The sequence below is a fragment of the Bufo gargarizans genome, chromosome 3 (assembly GCF_014858855.1).
Source record: "Bufo gargarizans isolate SCDJY-AF-19 chromosome 3, ASM1485885v1, whole genome shotgun sequence".
In the NCBI taxonomy this organism is placed as follows: domain Eukaryota; kingdom Metazoa; phylum Chordata; class Amphibia; order Anura; family Bufonidae; genus Bufo; species Bufo gargarizans.
The window spans coordinates 227,997,343-228,023,752 of NC_058082.1; positions in this window are offsets into that span (position 1 = coordinate 227,997,343).

A 26,410-nucleotide genomic window follows, 5' to 3' on the forward strand; every position below is an offset into this window, starting at 1 on the left:
GGTGCACAGATTAACCCAAGCCATCCAACAGTTACGAAGCAACTTTGAGGCTTACTGGCTCTCAGTAAGATGAGAGCTGGTTTGAAATGCCTCAGATGGGATGGAACGTTTAGGAGTGATAGAACTTGATAAGAAAGTATGCCATAAAGTCCGATGATAATGGCATGGAACGTTTATGAGTGATAGATTGTAAATATTCCTATCTGAGGAAAAAAGAAAAAAAAAGTTGGTTTAAAATGTCTCATAGTGCACAAGGCTGCCATTGTAAGGTGTGCTTACTGTATCAGTCTCATGGATAGATTTTTGGCTTGCACATACTTGTCTTTTGGCATATAGCCTTTGTGTGGTTGTTTGCAATAGGCAATGAGAGTCCAAGATGCATCGAGACATCCTTCCCATGCTGTTTTCAAACCATTTCAGTGGTGTTTCTATGAATTTCTAATCTTTTTCGGTGAACGAGGCACCCTTCTTCAGAGCAGGGAGTGCCTGGTTTAATGCTCGGGTCTCCCATTGGTTTTCACTGTGTTCAATTGTGCTCAAGAATACACAGTATTCGGCCGAGCCTAGTGATGCTCAAGCCGAACTGCTGTTCGACCAAGCATGCTCGCTCAACACTACCAGCCACATAATCACTTGTTCTTTTCTATCAGGTGAATACCTAATTTTTGGGGCCTATGCTGGCTGTGTGGGGCTTCATGCACCTTCATAAATGGTCTATAAGGCATAGGCAGAATAGCATTAGACCCCGTGCCACTTTATGAGACCTTGACAAGGTGTGCGGGCTCCGGTATGTTCTTAAGATAAGAATATATTGGCAAAACTCTCATTTAAATGAGTGAGGGTTTAGCCATATATTGTCAATTGCATTTACCATTATAGTACATCATTTTCAGTGATTTTCAAAGTAGCAATGGAGGCAAGGTTGGTCTTACTTTGGATGACATACTTTTATTTGTGCCCTTTCCCCGCACAACATGGTCTAATGAAATACAATGTACGCATAACCATACAATATAGTATCTAGTTATAGATTACACATTCTAGCACATCAACTGAGACAGGCAGGAATTGTAGCACAGGCACTGTTGCGGTTATGATTTATTTCAGGGGTGCAATGGCCATTATTTTCTATTTCAGGGAGCATAAGTTGCCATTATTATTTATCGGGGCAGAGTTGTCTCTTGGAGCAAATTAATATTTAGATAACTCATTAGTTGTAGCTGTGCATGTGACCACCAGAAATGCAGTGAAGCCAGTCAGGGACCCAAATAAGTATGTAGAACAGGTAAGCAGTTCCTGCTGGATGGGGAGAATAAAAAAAATAAAATAATTATGAACAAGCACTTTAAAGGTAGAACACACAATACAGCTCCAGTGTTTTCAATGTGAAGTCAGTTTATTAACTAAAACTTTGGATTTTCATTTTCTTGTCTACCTTTTGTCCTTCCACCATGTGTCACTTCATTTAAAATAACAATTACTTACAACTTTTCACTGTCAATTCTACATTACTCACAGCCACTTTCGTTGTCAGCACATTATAGGGCTATAAATGTAGTAGAAAAAAACAATGTCCTTAAGTGTTCTTCCTTGATTAAATTAAATTAGATGTGTGACAGAGCACTGCATGGCTTTTACTAAAGCAGAAACATTTCTAATAACATATCTTTAAGATAAATATTACATTATAAATAGAGTTGAGCGAACACCTGGATGTTCGGGTTTGAGAAGTTCGGCCGAACTTCCCGGAAATGTTCGGGTTCGGGATCCGAACCCGACCCGAACTTCGTCCCGAACCCCATTGAAGTCAATGGGGACCCGAACTTTTCGGCACTAAAAAGGCTGTAAAACAGCCCAGGAAAGGGCTAGAGGGCTGCAAAAGGCAGCAACATGTAGGTAAATCCCCTGCAAACAAATATGGATAGGGAAAATAATAAAAATAAAAATAAAATAAATAAAAATTAACCAATATCAATTGGAGAGAGGTCCCATAGCAGAGAATCTGGCTTCACGTCACCCACCACTGTAACAGTCCATTGTCATATATTTAGGCCCCGGCACCCAGGCAGAGGAGAGAGGTCCCGTAACAGAGAATCTGGCTTCATGTCAGCAGAGAATCAGTCTTCATATCATAGCAGAGAATCATGCTTCACGTCACCCAACACTGGAACAGTCCATTGTCAGATATTTAGGCCCAGGCACCCAGGCAGAGGAGAGAGGTCCCGTAACAGAGAATCTGGCTTCATGTCAGCAGAGAATCAGTCTGCATGTCATAACAGAGAATCATGCTTCACGTCACCCACCACTGTAACAGTCCATTGTCATAAATTTAGGCCCCGGCACCCAGGCAGAGGAGAGAGGTCCTGTAACAGGGAATCTGGCTTCATGTCAGCAGAGAATCAGTCTTCATGTCATAGCATAGAATCAGGCTTCACGTCACCCACCACTGTAACAGTCCATTGTCATAAATTTAGGCCCCGGCACCCAGGCAGAGGAGAGAGGTCCCGTAACAGAGAATCTGGCTTCATGTCAGCAGAGAATCAGTCTTCATATCATAGCAGAGAATCATGCTTCACGTCACCCAACACTGGAACAGTCCATTGTCATATATTTAGGCCCAGGCACCCAGGCAGAGGAGAGAGGTCCAGTAACAGAGAATCTGGCTTCATGTCACCAGAGAGTCCATCTTCATATCATGGCAGAGAATCATGCTTCACGTCACCCACCACTGTAACAGTCCATTGTCATAAATTTAGGCCCCAGCACCCAGGCAGAAGAGAGAGGTCCCGTAACAGAGAATCTGGCTTCATGTCACCAGAGAATCAGTCTTCATGTCATAGCAGAGAATCAGGCTTCACGTCACCCAACACTGGAACAGTCCATTGTCATAAATTTAGGCCCCGGCACCCAGACAGAGGAGAGGTTCATTCAACTTTGGGTTGCCCCGCAATATAATGGTAAAATGAAAATAAAAATAGGATTGAATGAGGAAGTGCCCTGGTGTACAATAATATATGGTTAAGGGGAGGTAGTTAAAGTCTAATCTGCACAAGGGATGGACAGGTCCTGTGGGATCCATGCCTGGTTCATTTTTATGAACGTCAGCTTGTCCACATTGGCTGTAGACAGGCGGCTGCGTTTGTCTGTAATGACACCCCCTGCCGTGCTGAATACACGTTCAGACAAAACGCTGGCCGCCGGGCAGGCCAGCACCTCCAAGGCATAAAAGGCTAGCTCTGGCCACGTGGACAATTTAGAGACCCAGAAGTTGAATGGGGCCGAACCATCAGTCAGTACGTGGAGGAGTGTGCACACGTACTGTTCCACCATGTTAGTGAAATGTTGCCTCCTGCTAACACGTTGCGTATGAGGTGGTGGTGCAGTTATCTGTGGCGTGTTGACAAAACTTTTCCACATCACTGCCATGCTAACCCTGCCCTCAGAGGAGCTGGCCGTGACACAGCTGCCTTGGCGACCTCTTGCTCCTCCTCTGCCTTGGCCTTGGGCTTCCACTTGTTCCCCTGTGACATTTGGGAATGCTCTTAGCGCATCTACCAACGTGCACTCTACCAACGAACACCGAACCCGAACCCAGACTTTTACGAAAATGTCCGGGTTCGGGTCCGTGTCACGGACACCCCAAAATTCGGTATGAACCCGAACTATACAGTTCGGGTTCGCTCATTCCTAGTTACAAAGTGAAAGTAAGAAGCTCGGGAATGCAAGATAACCCAAAATACCATGCAGCCAGCCAATCTGCAGATAGCGGTTTCCTCGATTGTCCTGTGAGCTGATCATTGGGAGAGATGTGGCATGCGCTCATGCGCTATATTAAAAGAGACAGGGGGCACACCAAATAATCCAAGGAGTGCAAAGGGTGGCGAAAGAGCATATAACAAATAACCTGACCCAAGAGAGAGAGTCAAAAGAGCCACTCCAGGAATGCACATCCGACAATGAATCAATATTAAAATGTATATAAAGTTTATTAGGCACACAAACAGACACACATTGTCTTTATTGTATACAATTTTTAAAGTGCGGTATGCAATAGAATATATGTAACCGACACAACCCGTTCCACTGAGTTGCCACAAATAGGCACATGAGCTATAAACCAGCATATAAAGGAATTCAATAAATAACATAAATCAAATGTCAGGTAAGGTAAGACAACTAAGAATAAAGACGGACCATGATAAGGTCAAATATGCGTTCCACCTGTAAAATCACAGCCACACAACACAAATAAACATGGGAAAAGGGGTGCAGTGAAGTTTGGCTCAATCTCACATGGTGAGCAACTGTAGATATACCAATCATGTTAACTAGTGAGGCAGCAGCAGAGATACCAACAGAGCTGATCGGCACATACAGGATTGCAAAACTGGAAGTGTGTAATCACATGACCGGAAGTGGAGTGCCTCGGTGGAACGCATGGTGGAACGCATGGTACACTCCACAGAGGATAGTGGAATGCACAATGCGCTCACCGTTCAGGTAGGGGAACCAGAGGCTGCCCATCATACTGGGAGGGATGGAGAGGGGCCTGTTAAGCAATTTAGCAATATTATGAACAAAAATAAAGCTATTATACATGCACTCATGCGCTAGGGACAGTGTTTCTGAAAACGATTAATAGAAGAATAGGGGCGAAAGGGAGAGTGCAGGGAGACTTATTCTGTGTCAGTTTTATTTATTTATTCCTACATGTATTTTAATACCAATAAGATAGAAGCCTTTATTGTTCCAGTGCCCATGTGCCAACCAATACCATCCAGTCTGCACCCCTTTAGGGGGGCCAGGTCTTAATGATGACCAATCTTATCTTTTGTTGGTGTTACTTCTTCCAAATCATCATTCAAAGTCTCCATGTCCTAGAAAAGTCAGCAAGAGAGGAGGAGCTGGATGTTCCTGATGACATATTCTCATCGATATTAGATGATATAGAAAAGGAGAAAAAAACTGATAGTAGAAGAAGGGCATGGCAGAGCTGATTAATATTCTGTGTTTCCTGTCAAATAACCTGCAGAAGATTGTAGGCAAGAACAGCAATAATGTGCATATTGTGCCCAGCCAAACCCTATACTAGCAACAGCCCCTGTTTAAAGGTGCTGTGCGGCCATTAACAATGAAGACCGACTAGAGTGCGGTCTTCATTATTAAATGAAAGGCAGCTGCAGGCTAATTGGCTATGCGGTTCTTCCCCTCAGCATGGCCTGCAATCTGCCTGCAGGACGGCCACTCCATGTGGCCAAAATCTTAAGGGAGAGTGGCCTGGGTATACCTGATTCACAGTGATTCATGATGAATTAATTTGGAATCAAATTTCTTGGCTTACTTTATTTTTTTCAAAAATTTCCTAAACTTTGCAAATTTCTATTAGTAATATTAACCTATCTGGCTATAGTGGTAAGAAACAGCCTGTCTAAAAACACACTGATCTATTGAATGGTGACACTATTAGGTAATATGTAACACAATAACTGATGACATGTCCATGATGTCTGTATAAGCTGACAGTGGCACACTATCAACACCAAGATTTTATATTTTAATTAAAACTTATTTGAAAAAAATGTCATTTTGACAAAGACTGAAGTAGCATGGTGGCGCAGTGGTTAGTATTGATGCCTTGTAGCGCTGGGGTCCTGGGTCCAAATATCACAAGGGGGCAATGTTAATGGAGTTCATATAGCCATGTGAGAACTTGTTTTTTGTGGGACCAGGTGCACTTTATAATGGCAAAATTGAATCTTGCATATGAAATAGTAGGAAGCTGAAATAGAATTTCCAAATCAGGTGGAATTGAAAAATAAAAAGCATTCTTGCAGTGTTCTCTTTGCAGATTACAGCAATACCACATTTGTATAGTTTGTGTTAATACAAAAAAAATAAAAAATGGAAAAAAGGGCTAATTTTTTTGTGGGGTGATGTGCAGTTTTCAATTATACAACTTTGGGGTGTTTATGCCTTTTTCATCCCTTTCGGGCCCTAGAAGCACAGTGCTCCTGAGAAAAGCACCCTCAGATGCCATGGTTACAATGGACTATGGTATGTGAGGTGTTAAAGGTCTGTGGAAGACTGATGGCTAAAGCACCCACTGCGCTCTGGAGCAGGCGCTATCTATAAAATCACAACTTCAGCAGTACATGACGGGCGGAGGTTGGGAAGGGGTCAATATACAATGTTTGAGGAAATAATTTCATATATCTTGTATTTTATTAATTCAAATGCTTACTCATTTTGGGCTTTGAAGTCAATGAGGTTCTCCTATTAGTAAATAAAAGAGACGGATTGATTGAGAAAAGGGTGTAAATCAATAATAGAACTGTCTGCTTGATTACAAAGCCGAGAATAAGCAGGTATTTATAAATTAATAAAATAAAGGTTACATTGAATTTCCCCCACAAAATAGCATATCTATATTCACCTGTTCTGTAACATGCTACCTGTAGCTGAGTGTCACGGAAGGTGTACAGGAAACAAGACAACACAAAATGAATATACGACTCACTGGATCCAAAACTAAGGAACAAAAAGGGAGACCCTTGCATCAGACCTGGCACTCTCCCTGACTGCTCAGCCTATGCAAAAATCCCAATGGTAGATGATCGCATATCCTCGTACCTCGACTGTATAACACCTGAACACCCTATAATAGTGAGGGGACACGACCACCGGCTCCCTACACTAGATACGGAGGGAGTCAGGGTCACCTGGGATCCAGCAAACAGAAATACACAAATGAATGCACAACACTTATCTTGTAGAAGACTGGGAAGTAGGATCAGCATGCACACACACTCCAGGAAGTAATATAAACCGCAAACTGATGCACTATGGGGATGGATTTAAAGGTATGCAATCAGTAGAACTACATGACAGCTGAGAGAGGCTAACTGAGGAACTGAAAGCAAAACAAAGGTAGCTCAAGGAGGAGGTTCTGAAAGGCATCTGTCAGAGCTTCTCAGATGTCTGGTGGTGACAGTACCCCTCCCTCTACGAGTGGACTCCGGACACTCAGAGCCCACCTTCTCAGGATGGGACCTATGGAAAGCCCTGATGAGACGAGTGGCCTTAATGTCTGTCACTGGGACCCACATCCTCTCCTCAGGACCATAACCCTCCCAATGAACAAGGTACTGGAGAGAACTGCGGACAACACGAGAATCCACAATCCTAGAGACCTAAAATTCAAGATTACCATCAACCATAATCGGAGGAGGAGGCAAAGACGAGGGTACAATGGGTTGGACATAAGGTTTTAATAAGGACTTATGAAAAACATTATGGATCTTCCAAGTCTGAGGAAGATCAAGACGGTAGGCAACAGGATTGATGACAGACAAGATTTTGTAAGGCCCAATAAACTTAGGACCCAACTTCCAGGAGGGAACCTTCAATTTGATATTCTTAGTAGACAACCACACCAGATCACCAACATTCAGGTCCGGACCAGGCACACGTCTCTTATCCGCCACACGCTTATATCTCTCACTCATGTTCTTTAGATTATCCTGAATCTTTTGCCAAATAGATGACAAAGACGAGGAGAATCTGTCCTCATCAGGTAAACCAGAAGACCCCTCTCCCGAGAATGTCCCAAACTGCGGATGAAACCCATATGCACCAAAAAATGGTGACTTATCAGAGGACTCCTGACGACGGTTATTTAAAGCAAACTCAGCAAGGGACAAAAAAGAACACCAATCCTCCTGATTCTCCGCCACAAAACAGCGCAGATATGTCTCCAGATTCTGATTGACGCGCTCTGTCTGGCCATTCGACTGCGGATGGAAAGCAGAAGAGAATGACAACCGAACCCCCAAGCGAGAACAGAAAGCCTTCCAGAATCTGGAAACAAACTGCGTGCCCCTATCAGAGACTATGTCTGAAGGAATGCCATGCAATTTGACAATGTGATCAATAAATGCCTGCGCCAGCGTCTTAGCATTGGGCAAGCCAGGAAAAGGGATGAAATGCACCATTTTGCTAAATGCACCACCAGAATCACAGTCTTCCCCGAGGAACGAGGCAGGTCCGTAATGAAGTCCATGGACAGATGCGTCCAAGGACGGGAAGGAATGGGTAAGGGAAGGAGAGGACCTGATGGCCGTGAATGAGGGACTTTGGCACGAGCGCAGGTCTCGCAGGCTGCCACAAAACCCTCAACCGACTTACGAAGCGCTGGCCACCAGAATCTCTGAGCGATGAGATCCACTGTGGCTCTTGCCCCCGGATGCCCAGCAAGGATCGTATCGTGGTATTCCTTAAAAATCTTGTGTCTTAAAGCGAGAGGCACGAACAACCTCCCAGGAGGACAAATATCAGGAGCCTCTGACTGGGCTACCTGTACCTCTGCCTCCAATTCAGGAAAAAGAGCAGAGACCACCACACCTTCAGCCAAAATGGGACCCTGGTCTTCAAAATTTCCACCTCCCGGAAAACAACGTGACAGGGCATCTACCTTCACATTCTTAACCCCAGGGCGGAACGTGACAACAAAATTAAACCTTGAAAAGAACAAAGACCATCTGGCCTGTCTCTGGTTCAGACGCTTGGCTGACTCCAAGTAGGCTAGATTTTTATGGTCAGTAAACACGGTAATAGGGTGTCTGGCTCCCTCTAGCCAATGGCGCCATTCCTCAAAAGCCAACTTGATGGCCAACAACTCCCTATCTCCCACATCGTAATTTCTCTCTGCGGAGGAGAGTTTCTTCGAGAAAAAGGCACACGTTCGCCATTTGGCAGGAGAGGAACCTTGAGACAAGACCGCACCCACCTCAGAAGCATCAACCTCAACTATGAAGGGTAGAGAAATATCAGGTTGTACCAAGATGGGAGCGGAAGCAAAACTCTCCTCGATATTAGAAAAGGCCTTACGCGCCTCTACCGACCAGGAAGAAAAATCTACCCCCTTTCTAGTCATATCAGTGAGTGGTTTAACAACAGAGGAATAATTCAAAATAAACTTCCTGTAATAATTGGCAAATCCCGAAAAACGCATCAGTGCCTTCTGATTCTCAGGAAGCTCCCACTCAAGCACAGCGCAGACCTTCTCCGGGGATCCATGTGAAAACCAGAAGCGGAGAGAAGAAACCCCAGAAATTGAATTTCTGGAACCGCAAACACACATTTTTCCAGTTTCGCGTACAATTTATTCTCCCGCAGGATGAGCAAGACCTGACGTAAGTGTTCCTTATGAGTTTTGAAATCAGGAGAAAAAATCTAAATGTCATCCAAATACACTAATACAAATTTCCCATTAAATGATAAAAAATGCTGTTCACAAAATGCTGAAAAACGGCTGGAGCATTCATCAAACCAAAAGGCATAACCAAATTCTCAAAATGGCCCTCAGGGGTATTGAAGGCCGTCTTCCATTCGTCTCCTTCTCTGACCCTGACCAGGTTGTATGCCCCTCTTAGATCTAATTTGGAAAAAACTTTAGCCCCAACAATCTGGTTAAACAGGTCCGGGATCAGAGGAAGCGGATAAGGGTCACGAATTGTGATGCTGTTCAGCTCCCTGAAATCCAGACAAGGTCTTAAAGAACCATCTTTTTTCTTAACAAAGAAAAAACCAGCGGCAACAGGTGACTTCGAGGGTCGTATGTGTCCTTTTCTCAGACTCTCAGCGACCCTTTCAGGTTGGGAGAGATTGTATAAACGAGATTTAGGCAGCTTGGCGCCTGGGATGAGATTAATAGGGCAATCGTACTCCCTGTGCGGGGGCAAATCCTGAACTCCACTCTCAGAGAAGACATCTGAAAATTCTGAGAGAAAAGATGGTACAATCTTAGTAGAAACCTCAGAAACAGATGTCGTGAGGCAATTCTCTCTGCAAAAGTCACTCCAACAATTTATTTGCCTCGCTTGCCAATCAATGGTGGGGTTATGTTTAGTGAGCCAGGGTAGCCCCAACACTAGAGGAGTAGGCAATCCGCTAAGGACGAAACATGACACATCCTCAACATGAGCATCACTCACAATTAAACGGATATTGTGAACTATGCCCTTTAATGATTTCTGAGAAAGTGGAGCGGAATCAATAGCAAAAACAGGAATATCCTTTCCCAAAGTGCATACCTGGAAACCTTGAGTTATCGCAAATTAATTATCAATGAGATTGACAGCTGCTCCACTATCTACAAAAATTTAGGGGAGGGATTTAAAGATATGCAATCAGTACAACTACATGACAGCTGAGAGAGGCTAACGAGATGAGGAACTGAAAGCAAAACAAAGGAAGCTCAATGAGGAGGTTCTGAAAGGCATCTGTCAGAGCTTCTCAGATGTCTGGTGGTGACACTGAGACACCATATTCAACATGGCAGGTTCTCTTGAAAGATTTACTCCTTGAAGGTATTAGTAGCATTGTTATCAAAGCGGAAGAACAAATTAGACTAGATCAGCTTCTCATTGAGTTCATATGTTCTATTAGTATTACATGTGGTTTCAACAGGTCCATGATTTGTTAAAAAATGTACTATATTATGGATTGTTGAGTGCCGCCTGATGAGTGCTAGAGTAGATCTATCATATTTATTAGAGATGAGTGAAGTGTTGGACTATTCGATTCGGCTGATTTGGCAGATTTTAAAAAAACATTTGCTTTGTGACAATTCACCCATTTTTTTTTGTAGGTGACGGGTGCAATGACAGGGAGCTGCGATAGCACTGCTTCCCATCATTGTTGCCCTCAGATGCCACATTCATACATGATCGGGGCATCTGAGAGTAAGAATTGTGTACCATTAACAGGGGAAAAAAATTATACTTACCTCCTCTATTTGCTCATTACGGGCCGGCTGCCATCATCTTGCTTAAAGATCTGGCGTGAAATCCCAGCATAGTGATGTCATACGTCACCATACACTGGATTTCAACAGAGATCTTCAATCAAGATGGCGGCGGCCGGCCCGTTGCCAGCAAATGGAGGAGGTAATTATGATGTCTTTTTTACACTATTTCAGGCTAAATCGATTTGCTACCACGAAGCACGAGAAAATTTGTCTTTGCGGCAAATCAAATTTATCCTGAAATTCGGATCAAATTCCACTTTGTTGGATTTAATTCGCTCTTTCCAATATTTACCATAATTCCCTTCTTTTGAGAATTGATTCCCATGCGTACATTCTGATATATAATATGCACTTCTAGATATATGGCTATACAGATTATGGAACCGACGTCTTTCACAAAATGTACAGAAAACATTTATTATGCACAATACTGGAAGCAGCAAGCTTTAGTGGGCAACACTAAGAAAAATAATTTCATATATACTGTACTGTTTCATTTACACAATACAAATTATACGAGGTTCATGGCTATTCTAAATCCAGAGAATGGAAATATAGTTGGAGCTTAACAGGGTAGATTATTTTATAGGGTGATGTCTTTAGAGCACATTTTCTAATGAATGAAAGCAGCATACAGCTGCATCTTTTTACAATCTTTACTTACTGCCTACAAATATAATTATAGGCATTGGAAATGTAAATGAGCAGATGCAGTCAAATTGTGTAGTACACTGTTTGTAACTCATAAATGGAGCAATATTGCAATAAGAAAGACTTTATCTGTTACAAACCTAGAGATAAGTGAAGCTTTCAATAATTCGATTCAGACGCTTCACCCATTGTTTTTTCAAAAAATTTTCTTTGCTCCAAATTAATTTGTCACGAAGTGTGTTAAATCAGCTATATCCCGGCCTGCAGGGAGAGTGTATCTTGGTTTACATCACTATGCATTGCAGAAACACGCATAACTAGTCCTTTCTGGTAGTGGTACACTTACTGTGCGTCAGTATGACAGGCAGATCCTGTCCTTTGGAGTGCCCTGGCAACTGTCTATTGGACATACTGTACTGTAACACTAACTGTATATTGACATATATAAACAGGTTATTCACCCCAATTTGAGAATCAAGGCATAATAGAATCTGATTTGCTGAACACTGCTTATAATATACTGCTTACAGTATTAATTTGTTTTATTTATCTACAGAATTTACAGTATATAGAACAACTGCTAGTTAGATGGAAGAATGCTTTAAAGACTATTAGTTTTTTTTTTTGGGGGGGGGGGGTTCCAAGATTCTGATATCTCAAAGTCATCAATATCAGATTGGTGAGGGGTCTGACTCCCGGCACCCCTGCTTATCAGCTAACTGAAGAGGCTGCAGTGCTCTGGTGAGGGCCTGTCACGGACATTCCCGCGACAGGTGGAAGGAGATCGGTGAGATTGGCAACAAGTGCTTTGAACTGACATGTTTTCTGTTTGGATCAAATGATGTCTGTGTTGTTTCTGGTGCTTGCCACAACTTTTTTCCCCAGGTGTGGTTATTATGGTCATTTAAACTTCTCTATTTATTGTTGTTTCTCCCACTATGCTATGCTGTTTATAGCTTCAGTTTGAGTTGTGGATAGCTGGTATGTGGATATCGGCTGAGTTCCTGCTGCTGCCATAGGAAGTTAAGTGTTTTCTTTCCCTTTTGTATTTTGTTTGGGTTATTTTGTGTGTTGCATTTCACTGTCATTTGTATTAAGACCTGAGGTAGACTCCTGTTCGTCCTTCCTTTTGGAGGAACAGGTTGTCTCAGTCCTGACATTAGTACCAGGGTCCTATAGGGTGAGTTAGGACATTAGGTATTCCTGTGTATGAACTCACCTGCCTCTGGGGTCTGTTCATACTGGTAGTTAGTCAGGACTTTGATTAGGGTTTTACTAGGAGGTGTACATCTCATTTTCCTAGTTTTCAGGCCTTATTCCCTCACCCCATTCCCTCCTATGTTCGGTGTTGTGTTTACCTCCCACGACCGAACGTGACCGGGCCGCAGCATCTTTCTAAGTTTGCGATGTCACATTCTTTGGTCACATGGTCTAGGCACAACACGGTGCCATTCAAGTGAATGGGTATGAGCTCCAGTAACAAGCACAACCGCTATCCAATGGACGGTGCTGTGAGGAGGCCACATCCCTCATTGCCTCCTCAAACAGCTGAATAGTGATGTCGCAAACATAAAATTTTCCGTTCACGAACAGCGAACGCGAATTTCCGCAAATGTTCGCGAACGTGCGAACCGGGCGAACCGCAATAGGCATCAATAGGAAGGCGAATTTGAAAACCCACAGGTACTCTTTGTGGCCACAATAGTGATGGAAAAGTTGTTTCAAGGGGACTAACACCTGGACTGTGGCATGCCGGAGGGGGATCCATGGCAAAACTCCCATGGAAAATTACGTAGTTGACGCAGAGTGTGGTAAGTTGAAATCGCAATGCGATTTATAGAACTTGAATTAATCGCATTGCGATTTCAACTTAGAGCTTGAGAATATAGTGCTATATTCATTATATTCGTCAATTCTAGCATAACAACCATTAGGAACTTACCTTGCATTTGCTAGCTTGAATTCGCAATGCGATTAATATAACCTGCATTATTCGCATTGGGATTACAACTTAGATCTGAGTTCCTAATGGTTGTATTGCTAGAATTGACAACGAATATAGCACTATATTCTCAATCAGGGACATTATATCTCCCCAACAGCACACTGGGTAAATGCACTGGCGGCTGGGCCTGAGGCTAATAGCAGTTTTGCACATGTCCTTCCTCCACCGAGGATTGCAAGGCGCTTCAGTTTGCCTCCTATTGCTTCCTCCTCCTACTTCGCTTCATCATCCTCTACCGCCTCCTCATCCCGTCAGCCTAACACCTTCACCACCAACTTCAACACAGCCATGGGTAAAATACAGCAGGCAGTTTTAAAACGTATCTGTTTGGGGGACAAACCCCACACTGTGCAGGAGCTGTGGACGGGCATGGAACAACAGACCAATGAGTGGTTGGTGCCAGTGAGCCTCAAGCCCGGCCTTGTGGTGTGCAATAATTGGCGAAATCTCATAGCAGCTCTGGGACTAGCCGGTTTGAAAAAACGCTTCTGGCGATGATGGAAGAGGATGTGGAACAGGAGAAGGAGGAGGAGAAAGATGGATCATTTCATAGGGTTTCCGGCCAGTCATTCACAAGTGGCTCCGAGGGTGGGTTCCTGCACCTACAAATGCCAGGTACACAATTGTTCAGCCAGGGCACAGTTCTGGAGGATGATGAGGTGAAGGATGAGGAGGAAATGGAGGAGGAACCGTGTTCACAGCAGGGTGGCACCCAAACTAGCTCATGGCCATCACTGGTGTGTGGCTGGGGGGATACAGAGGACACAGAAGATACACCTCCCACAGAGGACAACTTTTAGTTGCCTCTGGGCAGCCTGGCACACATGAGCGATTACATGCTGCAGTGTCTCCGCAATGACCGGCAAGTTGCCCACATTCGAACTGGTGCTGATTACTGGGTGGCTACGCTGCTGGATCCCCATTACAAGGACAATGTATTATCCTTAATTAATTCTGTCACTGGAGCGTGATCATAAGATGCGCGAGTACAAGCGCACGCTGGTAGACGTGCTGCTGGTGGCATTCCCACCTGACAGTGGAGGCACAGTGGAAGCACAAGGCAAAAGCAGAGGAGGAAGAAGAGGTCCCCAACTCAGCTGGGGCACCACCAGCACCTCAGAAGTCAGGGTTAGCATGGCCCACAACAAACACCACCACCGGCTTATATGGAACGTCTTAGCAGGTGGCAGCATTTCAGCAACATGGTGGAGCAGTATGTGTACACACACCTACACGTACTGAATGACGGGTCTGCCCCCTTCAACTTCTGGGTCTCCAAATTGGGCACATGGCCTGAGCTTGCCCTTTACGCCTTGGAGGTGCTGGCCTGCCATGCAGCCAGTGTATTATCTGAACGTGTGTTTAGCACGGCAGGGGGCGTTATCACAGACAAGTGCAGCCGCCTGTCCACAGCCAATGTGGACAAGCTCACGTTCATTAAAATGAACCAGGCATAGATCCCACAGGATTTGTCCATACCTTGTGCAGAATAGACATGTTTACCGGCCTTACCAAGCCATTGTTATACTACATTGTTGTATTTTTGATATTTCCCACTCTTTTGGGGTGTACCCTAATTTAAAAAAATAAATAAAATTAAAACCAAAAACTAGTGTTGGCTACAGCGTCCTCCTCCACAGCTGCTTCCACCTACACCGCTGCGTCCACCGCCTCCTCAACCTCCTACTCCATATGGATCTCCACCTCATACATCAAGATTATTATTTTTAATTTGCATATATTTAATTTTGTTTTATTTTATGTAATTTCACTAATTTGTCTGTAACATTTTCAGATGAAATTCAATTTTTTTTGGCTGTGATATACCCCTGTTCTACCTAGTACACAAGTAAACAAGTTTCACTAATTTGTCTGTTACATTTTATGGTGACATTCACCAATTTTTGGCTGTGATATACCCCTACTCTATTTAGTAGACAGGTAAACAAATTTCACAAATTTTTCTGTTACATTATCGGGTGACATTCACCAATTTTTGGCTGTGATATACCCCTGCTCTACCTAGTTGACCCCTTCAACTTCTGGGTCTACAAATTGGGCACATGGCCTGAGCTCGCCCTTTACGCCTTTGAGCTGCTGGCCTGCCCTGCAGCCAGTGTGTTATCTGAACGTTTGTTTAGCACGGCTGGAGGGTGTTATCACAGGTTATATTTCCCAATGTTTTGGGGTTTACCCTAATTGAAACAAAAAATAAAATAAAATAAAACCAAAAAGCAGTGTAGGCTACCTTCTCATCCTCCACCGCCGCTTCCACCTACACCACCACCTCCTCAACCTCCCACTCCATACGTACCTCGTCCTCCAAGATCAAGATTATTATTATTTTTTATGTATTTTATGTTATTTTAAGTCATTTCCCTATCCACATTTGTTTGCAGAGCACTTGTCATGCTCTTAACCACATTTTGCTGCCATTTGCAGCCCTCTAGCCCTTTTCATGACTTTTTTACAGCCATTTTTTAATGCTCCAAAGTTCGGGTCCCCATTGACTTCAATGGGGTTCGGGTCAAGTTTGGGTCAAGTTAAAACTTTTTTGTGAAGTTCGACCAAACCTGTTGAACCCAAACATCCAGGTGTCCGCTCAACTCTACTCCTGAGTATCATACCCCGCAGATCTGAAATTGATGACATATCCTGAGACTAGGTCATCCATATCAGAATCTTGCAAAACCTCCTTAATCGTTGTATACCTTTATATGGAATTTATTTCAGGATATACCCAATAGTAACATTTGCTGTAGAGCCAGTCAAATGCATTATTGTCAAGCTGTTCCTTTACTCTGGTGACTTTTGAAATTATTTGTGAAATATATGTTTTTCTGATTTGATAACATGTTTCATTTCTTCTAATAAAAATGCAAGTATATCTCATTTTCCAGCAAAAGTTTTTGATGATACAGTATGTCTAGTTTAGCAACACCTTTATCAAAGGCAGAGTGTATCAGTTGACATCTTCTTGAACTTGAACACTGCATATTTGTGGCAGTAAGGATAAGAATAAATATTTAATACCTTTTGAGAATAAATTCGCCACAAATCCTGTATGAGCATGGAAGCATTATGATTGATATGCAAGGATTTTATATTTACATATATAAAAACATAACATACTGCACAGAGCTCTGAAGCATTAGTATCAAGCTGAAATACTGTACTCAATTTCAATGTATTAAAGCATATTAGCCTATAGATGTTGTAGAGTTGAGTACCATGGCAACAAAAGTTTTTACAAATGATTTCAATGGCTTTTGCTTTTCAACTAAAACAATCAGAGCAGAGAAAGATATTAAATAGCAAAAATAAATCCACTTAACCCTGTTATTTTGTACTATTCTACATAGTCAATAAACAGTAAGGTGAAAAATATATACAAGTCCATTTACTGCACCAGTTATCACACACTGTTGAACAATAGAAACAGAAAAACAAAGTTGACTTGTATACCGGTAATTGCCATCTGTCTTCAAAAAAGAGGGAAAGATTGAAGGATTAACATTTCCAGTTCCACCAGTGCCATAATTTTATTGAATGCTGTTGCACTATGAAAAAAATTCTATGTTGAAGATGAAACCGACTCTACATTGGCTTTCACTATGGTGCCCAAGACTATCCACATTGTTTAAATTTATTTATCTTTAGGCCTTTTGATGCATTCTATGATCATAACTGTCTTGGCTGCAGCAACCTGTCACTAGATTCTACAATTTTCTTTATTTGAAATAAATATTTTGAAAATTATTTTCTATGTCTACTCATTTTAAAAATTAAATACACTGAACAAAAAAATAAATGCAACACTTTTGGTTTTGCTCTCATTTTGCTTGAGCTGAACTCAAAGATCAAACATTTTCTACATACACAAAAGACACATTACTCTCAAATATTGTTCACAAATCTGTCTAAATCTATGTTAGTGATCACTTCTCCTTTGCCGAGATAATCCATCCCACCTCATCGATGTGGCATATCAAGGTGCTGATTAGACAGCATGAATATTGCACAGGTGTGCCTTAGACTGGCCACAATAAAATACCACTCTGAAATGTGCAGTTTGATCACAAAGTACAATGCCATAGATGTTGCATTTGTTTGAGAAAGCGTGCAATTGGCATGATGACTGTAGGAATGTCTACCAGAGCTGTTGTTTATTTCTCTACTATAAGCCGTCTCCAAAGGCGTTTCAGAGAATTTAGCAGTACATACAACCATCCTCACAACCGCAGACCACATGTAACCACACCAGCCCAGGATCTCCACATGCAGTAAGTTCACCTCCATGAACATACTGGATGTGGAGAGCAGCCAACCGGACAGTTGCAGCAACAATCGGTTTACATAACCAAATAATTTCTGCACAAACTGTCAGAAACCGTCTCAGGTAAGCTCATCTGCATGCTCGTCATCCTCATCAGGGTCTGGACCTGACTGCAGTTCGTCGTCATAACCGACTTGAGTGGGCAAATTCCACATTTTATGGCGTCTGGCGCGTTGGAGAGGTGTTCTGTTCACGGATGAGTCCCGGTTTTCACTGTTCAGAGCAGATGGCAGACATTGCGTATGGAGTCGTGTGGGTGAGCCATTTGCTGACGTCAATGTTGTGGATCGAGTGGCCCATGGTGGTATTTGGGTTATTCCATGGGCAGGCATATGTTATGTACAACGAACACAGGTGCATTTTATTGATGGCATTTTGAATGCACAGAGATACCGTGACGAGATCCTGAGGCCCATTGTTGTGCCATTCATCCATGACCATCACCTCATGTTGCAGCATGATAATGCACGGCCCCATATTGCAAGTATCTGTAGACAGTTCCTGGAAGCTGAAAACATCCCAGTTATTGCATGGCCAGCATTCTAACCAGACATGTCACCCATTGAGCATGTTTGGGATGCACTGGATCGGCATATACGACAGCGTGTTTCATTTCCTGCCAATATTCTGCATTCCACAGGCCACAATCAACAACCTGATCAACTCTATGTGACGGAGATGTGTTGCACTGCGTGAGGCAAATGTTGGCCACACCAGACACTGACTGGTTTTCTGATTCCCCCCCCCCACCCCACTAAGGCAACTTGATATGCCACACCTGTGAGATGGGATGGATTATCTCCGCAAAGGAGAAGTGCTCACTAACATAGATTTAGACAAATAGAAAGTGTAGAAAATGTTTCAGATCTTTGGGTTCAGCTCATGCAAAACAGGAGTAAAGCTGAAAGTGTTGAGTTTATATTTTCTTTCAGTGTATATAGTAATGACATTTGTTGGTCATCCTAAGTGAATAGACATGTATATTTTCAGCATTTAGTTACATTTGCCACTTCATATCCATCAGAGCTGCTAAGCATTGCCTCTATGATGCACTGCACCTTCCAACATTCACATCATGGCAAAACAGATGCTTCTTCCTGGATTTGGAACTGAAAGCTCCCTTGGTGCCATATTCACTGTAGCTCTCCATGTTGTGGCAAAGTAACCCCGGGCACTGGACGCAAAAACAAGACACAGGCAGATAGGAACCTAGGGGGAAGGTCCAGGACAGGCAAAGAAGGTAACACCAAGGAAATTCACAAGCATTACTTTCTGAGCAGCTGAAAATTCCAATGAGTGCTTCCTTTGCAATAAAGGGAGCCACTGTTTGGGTAAAGCACTCAGGAACTATTGTCTGGGTTGCCACCCATAGGAAAGTGCTTTATGTAGGAGGTGCTATTAACATTAGCCAACATTATACCTAGTAACTCACTTCCACATCCCACAGGCTTCATTGCAACAATATTAGAGACTGAGAGACTGTACAGCTTATCGCAAACACTGCTTTAACCCAATAGTACCAATGTAGTGATATTGCAGAATGAGTCCCAGGGTAGCAACTCCCCATGTGACAATTGTATGTGACATGTCATCTGTAGCACATGCTTGCTGAAGAATGGTCTTGAGTAGTATTATATATGGAGATACCTGAATAAATGGAAAACAGTGGTTGGGAACACCATCCTGTCTGTGGCATATTGCCAAGGGGAAGGGGCAATTCTGAGGGACGGTGTCCAACAAAGCAGCCATTTTGAAATCTTTCATCTTGGAACCAAGTCAACACTTTTAAATGGGAAGGGATACTTGTAACATATGTATCTGAGAATTTAATGAGAAATCCAAATCTGACATATCTTTATTTCTGCCAAAGTTATTCAAATTTGTTCCATGACACACATATAAAGGCACACGTGTATAAACATAACCACAATACACACACTTGCATACATCACACACAATGTGCACAGTGCACAGAGAAAAATAAAGACATTTTACTCACGAATAAACAAACTTTTTTGCAAGATGGAGGGGGGTCCATCAGAGAAAGCTGCAGCCTCATGTATAGGGCAGGACTGGGTTTCTCAGCTTGGCTGCAAACATTGTTCCCTTACCCTCCCTCTGGACTCTCGACAGAGGGGGTGGAGCAGTTATTAAGGGAGCACTGTGATTTTAAGGTAGCCCTAGCAGAAGTGAAGGTGAAACTTTTCCCTAGCAGAAGTGAAGGGGAAACTGTTCCCCATCTATAGCAGCTGCGTAGTCTGCCTTATTGGGGTACAGTGTGACACTGGCAGCATGTTGAGGGAACCTGACAATACAATCATTTAGTACTGCTCCCGGGCCATGTGAGCTTGGGCTTCTCTGATAGCTATGCCACTGCTGCCAGTTCACATTGAAGTTTGTTTCATCACTGAACAGTACTGTCTCTGTAATATGTGTGCCCCGTTGCAACTGCTGGGACATTCAAATTCACTCTATTAACCAGGATTACCCTCATTGAGATTTTGCAGCAACTGAATCTTGTGCGGGTTCCATTTGTGCATAGCCAGTATGTGCTCAATGGTGGTTTGGCGCAACCTGCTCTCCTGTGACAGACACTGGTTGCTATAATGTGGACTCTTGTGGAAGAATACCAGGGTGGCTATTGTAGTTGCTTTATCTGTAGCAGTTTAAATATGTCGACTTTTTGGCAGGTCCAGCACAGAACCTGTTTGGCAAAATTTGGCAAATAGTTTGCCAACTATTCCATGGCAGATGGGTGGTCTGTTAGGGTGCAGAACATTGAAATCTGATGTACTGTAATGACTCAAGTACTGAACACTCCGGAGATCAACACAATCTCTATCCTCTCCTTGCTTCTCAATTTCGCAGCCACATCTGTATCTGTGACAAAGAGAAAATGATCAATAACTTTGACAGGATTATGGTACATTCCTCATCAAATTATATAATATATATATATATATATATATATATATATATATATTATAATAAAATATTTACTTGGTTCCAAGATAGCAGCTTTTAAAATGTTGGACATAACCCCTCACAAATTTGCCCCTTCCCCTTGGCAGCATATCACATAGGATGGAGTTCCCCATCACCGTTTTCTATTTATTTAGGTGTCTCCATACTTTTGGACCAACATACAGTACAGACCAAAAGTTTGTACACACCTTCTCATTCAAAGAGTTTTCTTTATTTTTATGACTGTGAAAATTGTAGATTCACACTGAAGGCATCAAAACTATGAATTAACACATGTGGAATTATATACATAGCAAAAAGGTGTGAAACAACTGAAAATATGTCATATTCTAGGTTCTTCAAAGTAGCCACCTTTTGCTTTGATTACTGCTTTGCACACTCTTGGCATTCTCTTGATGAGCTTCAAGAGGTAGTCACCTGAAATGGTCTTCCAACAGTCTTGAAGAAGTTCCCAGAGATGCTTAGCACTTGTTGGCCCTTTTGCCTTCACTCTGCGGTCCAGCTCACCCCAAACCATCTCAATTGGGTTCAGGTCCGGTGACTGTGTGTCATGGAACCATGAACCAGACGTACAACAAGAGATAAGTGGAAATAAGAAGGCTTTATTGAAAATCAAGCTGTAAGGCAAAAGTCCAAACGGATGGCTAAACCGAAGCAGGGTCTTGCAAAGCCAGAGGTCAGGAACCAGAAGGGTAGTCAGACGAAGCCTGGATCAGGAACCAGCAGGGTAGTCAGACGAAGCCTGGATCAGGAACCAGCAGGGTAGTCAGACGAAGCCAGGATCAGGAACCAGAAGCAGCAGCAGTCTTAGAAGCATGTGAACACAGGAGGACCAAGCAAGGAACTGAAGCCACAGACCTCCTATATATATGAGCTAGGCATCCAGCTCCTCCCAGTGGGAAGGAGAAGCCGCAGGGTGGGAGGCTACAAGAAACCCAGAAACCAAGATGGCCGCCAGCACATGTCAAACGAAGGAGAACAGCAAGATGGTAAGACCATGACAGTACCTCCCCCTCAAGGGCCCCTCCTCCGCGGAGTAAAGAACGGTTTCTGAGGGAAGCGTGCGTGGAAGGCTCGGAGCAAGGCAGGAGCATGGACATCTGCGGAGGGAACCCAGGAACGCTCCTCTGGACCATAACCACGCCAATGGACCAAAAACTGCACCCGACCGCGGACCAGGCGTGAATCCAGGATATTGCTCAACTCATACTCCTCACGATTGCCCACTTGGACCGGACGAGGCCGAGGAAACGAGGAAGTGAAACGATTACACACCAGTGGCTTCAACAGGGAGACATGAAACACGTTGGAGATCCGCATGCCAGGAGGAAGCGCAAGGGCATAGGCTACCGGGTTTACCCTGCGAAGCACTCGGAAGGGACCAACAAAGCGAGGCGCCAGCTTGGGAGTGGGCACTCGAAGGTTGAGGTTGCGGGTGGACAACCATACGCGTTCTCCGACCTGGTAGGAAGGAGCGGGCGCTCGTCTGCGATCAGCCTGGAGTCTCTGGCGCTGCACAGAGACCTCAAGGGACCTCTGGATCTGTACCCAAGAAGCACGTAGGACGGAAAGGTGATCCTCCACAGCCGGAATATCCTGGGGAGAGAATACCTCCGGTAACACGGCAGGTTGGAACCCATAATTGGCCATGAAGGGAGACGTCCCAGAGGAAGAGTTCACCGCCGTGTTCCTGGCAAACTCAGCCCAAGGCAGGAGGTCAACCCAATTGTCTTGGTGATCGGAGACATAGCAACGAAGGAATTGCTCCAAGGCCTGATTGGATCGTTCTGCGGCCCCATTGGACTGAGGGTGGTAGGCCGAGGAGAAAGAGAGATGAATCCCCAACTGGGAGCAAAAGGCGCGCCAGAACCTGGACACAAACTGACTCCCCCGATCCGACACAATCTCCTTGGGCAAACCGTGCAACCGGAAGACCTCCCTGCCAAAAATCGAGGCCAACTCTTGTGCAGAGGGTAACTTCTTGAGAGGAACACAGTGGCACATTTTGGAAAACCGATCCACAATCATGAGAATGACCGTATGGCCTCGGGATGCAGGGAGGTCCACAATGAAATCCATCCCCAGGTGTGACCATGGACGCTTCCCGGTGCCTATGGGTTGCAAAAGGCCCAACGGAAGGTGCCGAGGGGACTTACTCTGGGCACAAACGGAGCATGCCGCTACATATGCGGCGATGTCGGAACGTAGAGAAGGCCACCAGAACAGACGTGAAACAGCCCATGACAGCTGATTCTTTCCAGGATGCCCCGCGGCCTTGGAGTTATGGTAGGTTCGCAACAACCGAGTGCGCAACTCCTCAGGCACAAAACATCTGCCGTTGGGTCTCCCAGAGGGAGCACCAGATTGAGCCGCCAAAATCTGCTCACCCAGGGGAGAGGTCAGGCTGGTGCGAATGGCGGCCAGGATCTGATTCGGAGGTATGACCGAAATCGGAATCGACTCCTCCCCGGACAGCTCGGAGTACTGCCGTGATAAGGCATCCGCTCTGATGTTCTTGGAACCGGGTAGGTAGGAGACCACGTAATTAAAACGTGACAAGAACAGAGCCCATCTGGCCTGACGTGGTGTCAATCTCTTGGCCTCAGAGAGGTAGGTCAGATTCTTGTGGTCCGTCAGGATGAGAACCGGAACCACCGAGCCCTCGAGCAAGTGCCTCCATTCTTTAAGGGCCTGCACGATGGCCAATAACTCCCTGTCACCAATCTGATAGTTGCACTCCGCGGAAGACAGTTTCCGGGAGTAAAACCCACAAGGAAGCAGAGGACCCTCTGGTGTTCTACGCTGAGACAGAAGGGCGCCTACTCCCGTCTCAGACGCGTCCACCTCGAGGACAAAAGGCAACCCAGGGTTGGGATGCGACAGAATCGGAGCCGACACAACGGCGGATTTTAGAGCCTCAAAAGCTCGGATGGCCTCGAGCGGCCAGACCTGGGGATTACTGCCCTTCCTGGTCAGATCCGTGAGAGGCTTGGCTAGCATGGAAAAGTCCCTGATGAACTTCCGATAATAATTGGCGAAGCCCAAAAAGCGCTGCAGGGCACGAAGACCACTGGGCTGGGGCCACTGTAAGACAGCCGAAACCTTCTCAGGATCCATGGAGAACCCCTCAGCGGAAATGATGTAACCTAAGAAGGTTACCTGGGATCGGTGAAATTCGCATTTCTCAAGCTTACCGAACAGCTTGTTCTCTCGTAACCGTTGCAACACTCGTCTGACATCCAGAATGTGGGCCTCCATGGATTCAGAATATACCAAGATGTCATCCAAATAGACCACCACACACTGCTGCAACAGGTCATGGAAAACATCATTGATGAATTCCTGGAAGACCGCGGGCGCATTGCACAACCCAAAGGGCATAACCAAGGATTCATAATGACCGGTCCTGGTGTTAAACGCGGTCTTCCACTCATCGCCCGCCTTGATCCTTACCAGGTTATATGCCGCCCTCAGGTCGAGTTTGGTAAAGACCGTGGCCCCTTTGAGGCGATCGAACAGCTCGGAAATCAAGGGTATCGGGTAAGCGTTCTTGATCGTGATGCGATTGAGACCCCTGTAATCGATGCAAGGCCTCAACTCACCGCCCTTCTTTTTCACAAAGAAAAATCCAGCCCCTGCCAGGGACGAGGATTTGCGAATGTGTCCGCGTGAAAGCGCCTCCCTCACGTACTCCTCCATGGCCTCATTCTCCGCTACCGACAGTGGATAGACTTTGCCACGAGGAGGAACGGCACCAGATTGTAACTCTATGGCACAATCGTATGGGCGGTGCGGAGGTAGGGCAACCGCACGCACCTTATCGAATACATCCCGGTACTCCTCGTATTCAGGAGGCAACAGAGAGTCCGAGGAAGTACACAGCAACTTGACAGGCCCATGGATGCAACTAGCCCCACACTGCGGTGACCACGAGAGGATCTCGGCCGATCTCCAATCGAAAGTCGGATTATGCTTCTGGAGCCAGGGGTACCCCAAGACCACCGAGTAGTGTGGAGACGAAATAACCTGGAGACAGACCGACTCTCTGTGAACGGCACCAATGGCCATCCCCACTGGAAGGGTCTCCTGAGTCACGTGTGGCGGCAGAAGGGGTCTGCTGTCTATCGCCTCAAGAGCCAGTGGGGAACCTCGAGGCTGCAGAGGAATGGAATTGGCGGCAGCGAACACACTATCAATGAACAAACCACCAGCACCAGAGTCCACCAACGCCTGGGTCGTCACCGAGCCCCCGACCCAGGAGAGGACAACAGTAATCAGTGGTTTGTCAACACGGGAAACCGGGGACGAGGAGACTCCACCCAAGATCTGCCCCCGACAGGATCTCAGGTGCGAGCGTTTCCCGGACGGTTCGGGCATGCCAACCGAAAATGCCCACCGAGACCACAGTACATGCATCAGCCCTCGCGTCTCCGGAGTACCCTCTCCCCCTCGGACAGGCGAGCAAACCCCAGCTGCATGGGTTCACCCCCAGACAAGTCATCCCCAGGAGGCGTGGGAGGAGAGGGAGGCACGGGTGGGACAGCAAACGTAGGCGCCAATCTGTTAGAAGACCTCCGCAGGCTCTCCTTAAAGGAAGGTTTCTCCCTGAGTCTGGTGTCAATCAAAATCAGGAAAGAAATAAGAGACTCGAGCTCCACTGGTAGGTCCTTAGCTGCAACCTCATCCTTCAAGGCATCCGAGAGACCATGAGAGAAAGCAGCGACCAGAGCCTCATTATTCCAGCCCACCTCTGCTGCCAGGGTACGAAACTCAATGGCGTATTCAGCTACGGATCGTGAACCCTGTCTGATGGACATAAGGAGCTTCGCAGCAGAGGCAGCACGAGCCGGCACATCGAATACCTTCCGAAGAGAAGCAACAAAACCGGAAAACTCGGCAACCACCGGATTGTTGTTCTCCCATAAAGGGCTGGCCCAGGCCAAGGCCTTGTCCGAGAGCAGCGAGATCAAGAAGCCCACCTTTGATCTCTCAGTAGGAAAGGCATGTGGCAGCAACTCGAAATAAATGCCCACCTGGTTAAGGAAACCTCGGCACTGAGTTGGCTCTCCCCCAAAGCGCTGTGGAAGGGGGGCAGAACCGGTCATACCCCGAAACACCACAGGCGCAGCAACAGGTGTCGGGGTAGACTCTGGCGCAACAACCGGAGCGGCAGTAGGAGCGGGCCCAGGAGCGACAACCGACCCATCGGGAACGGAAGCTAAATGAGCCGTGCGTTCAAGCAGGGTTTGCAACGCCACAGCGAACCGACCCAACAGGTGATCCTGCTGATCAAGTCTGGCAACCAGCGTAGGTAGCGAGGATGGCCCTGTACCGTCAGAATTCATGGCTTGGTCCTAATGTCATGGAACCATGAACCAGACGTACAACAAGAGATAAGTGGAAATAAGAAGGCTTTATTGAAAATCAAGCTGTAAGGCAAAAGTCCAAACGGATGGCTAAACCAAAGCAGGGTCTTGCAAAGCCAGAGGTCAGGAACCAGAAGGGTAGTCAGACGAAGCCTGGATCAGGAACCAGCAGGGTAGTCAGACGAAGCCTGGATCAGGAACCAGCAGGGTAGTCAGACGAAGCCAGGATCAGGAACCAGAAGCAGCAGCAGTCTTAGAAG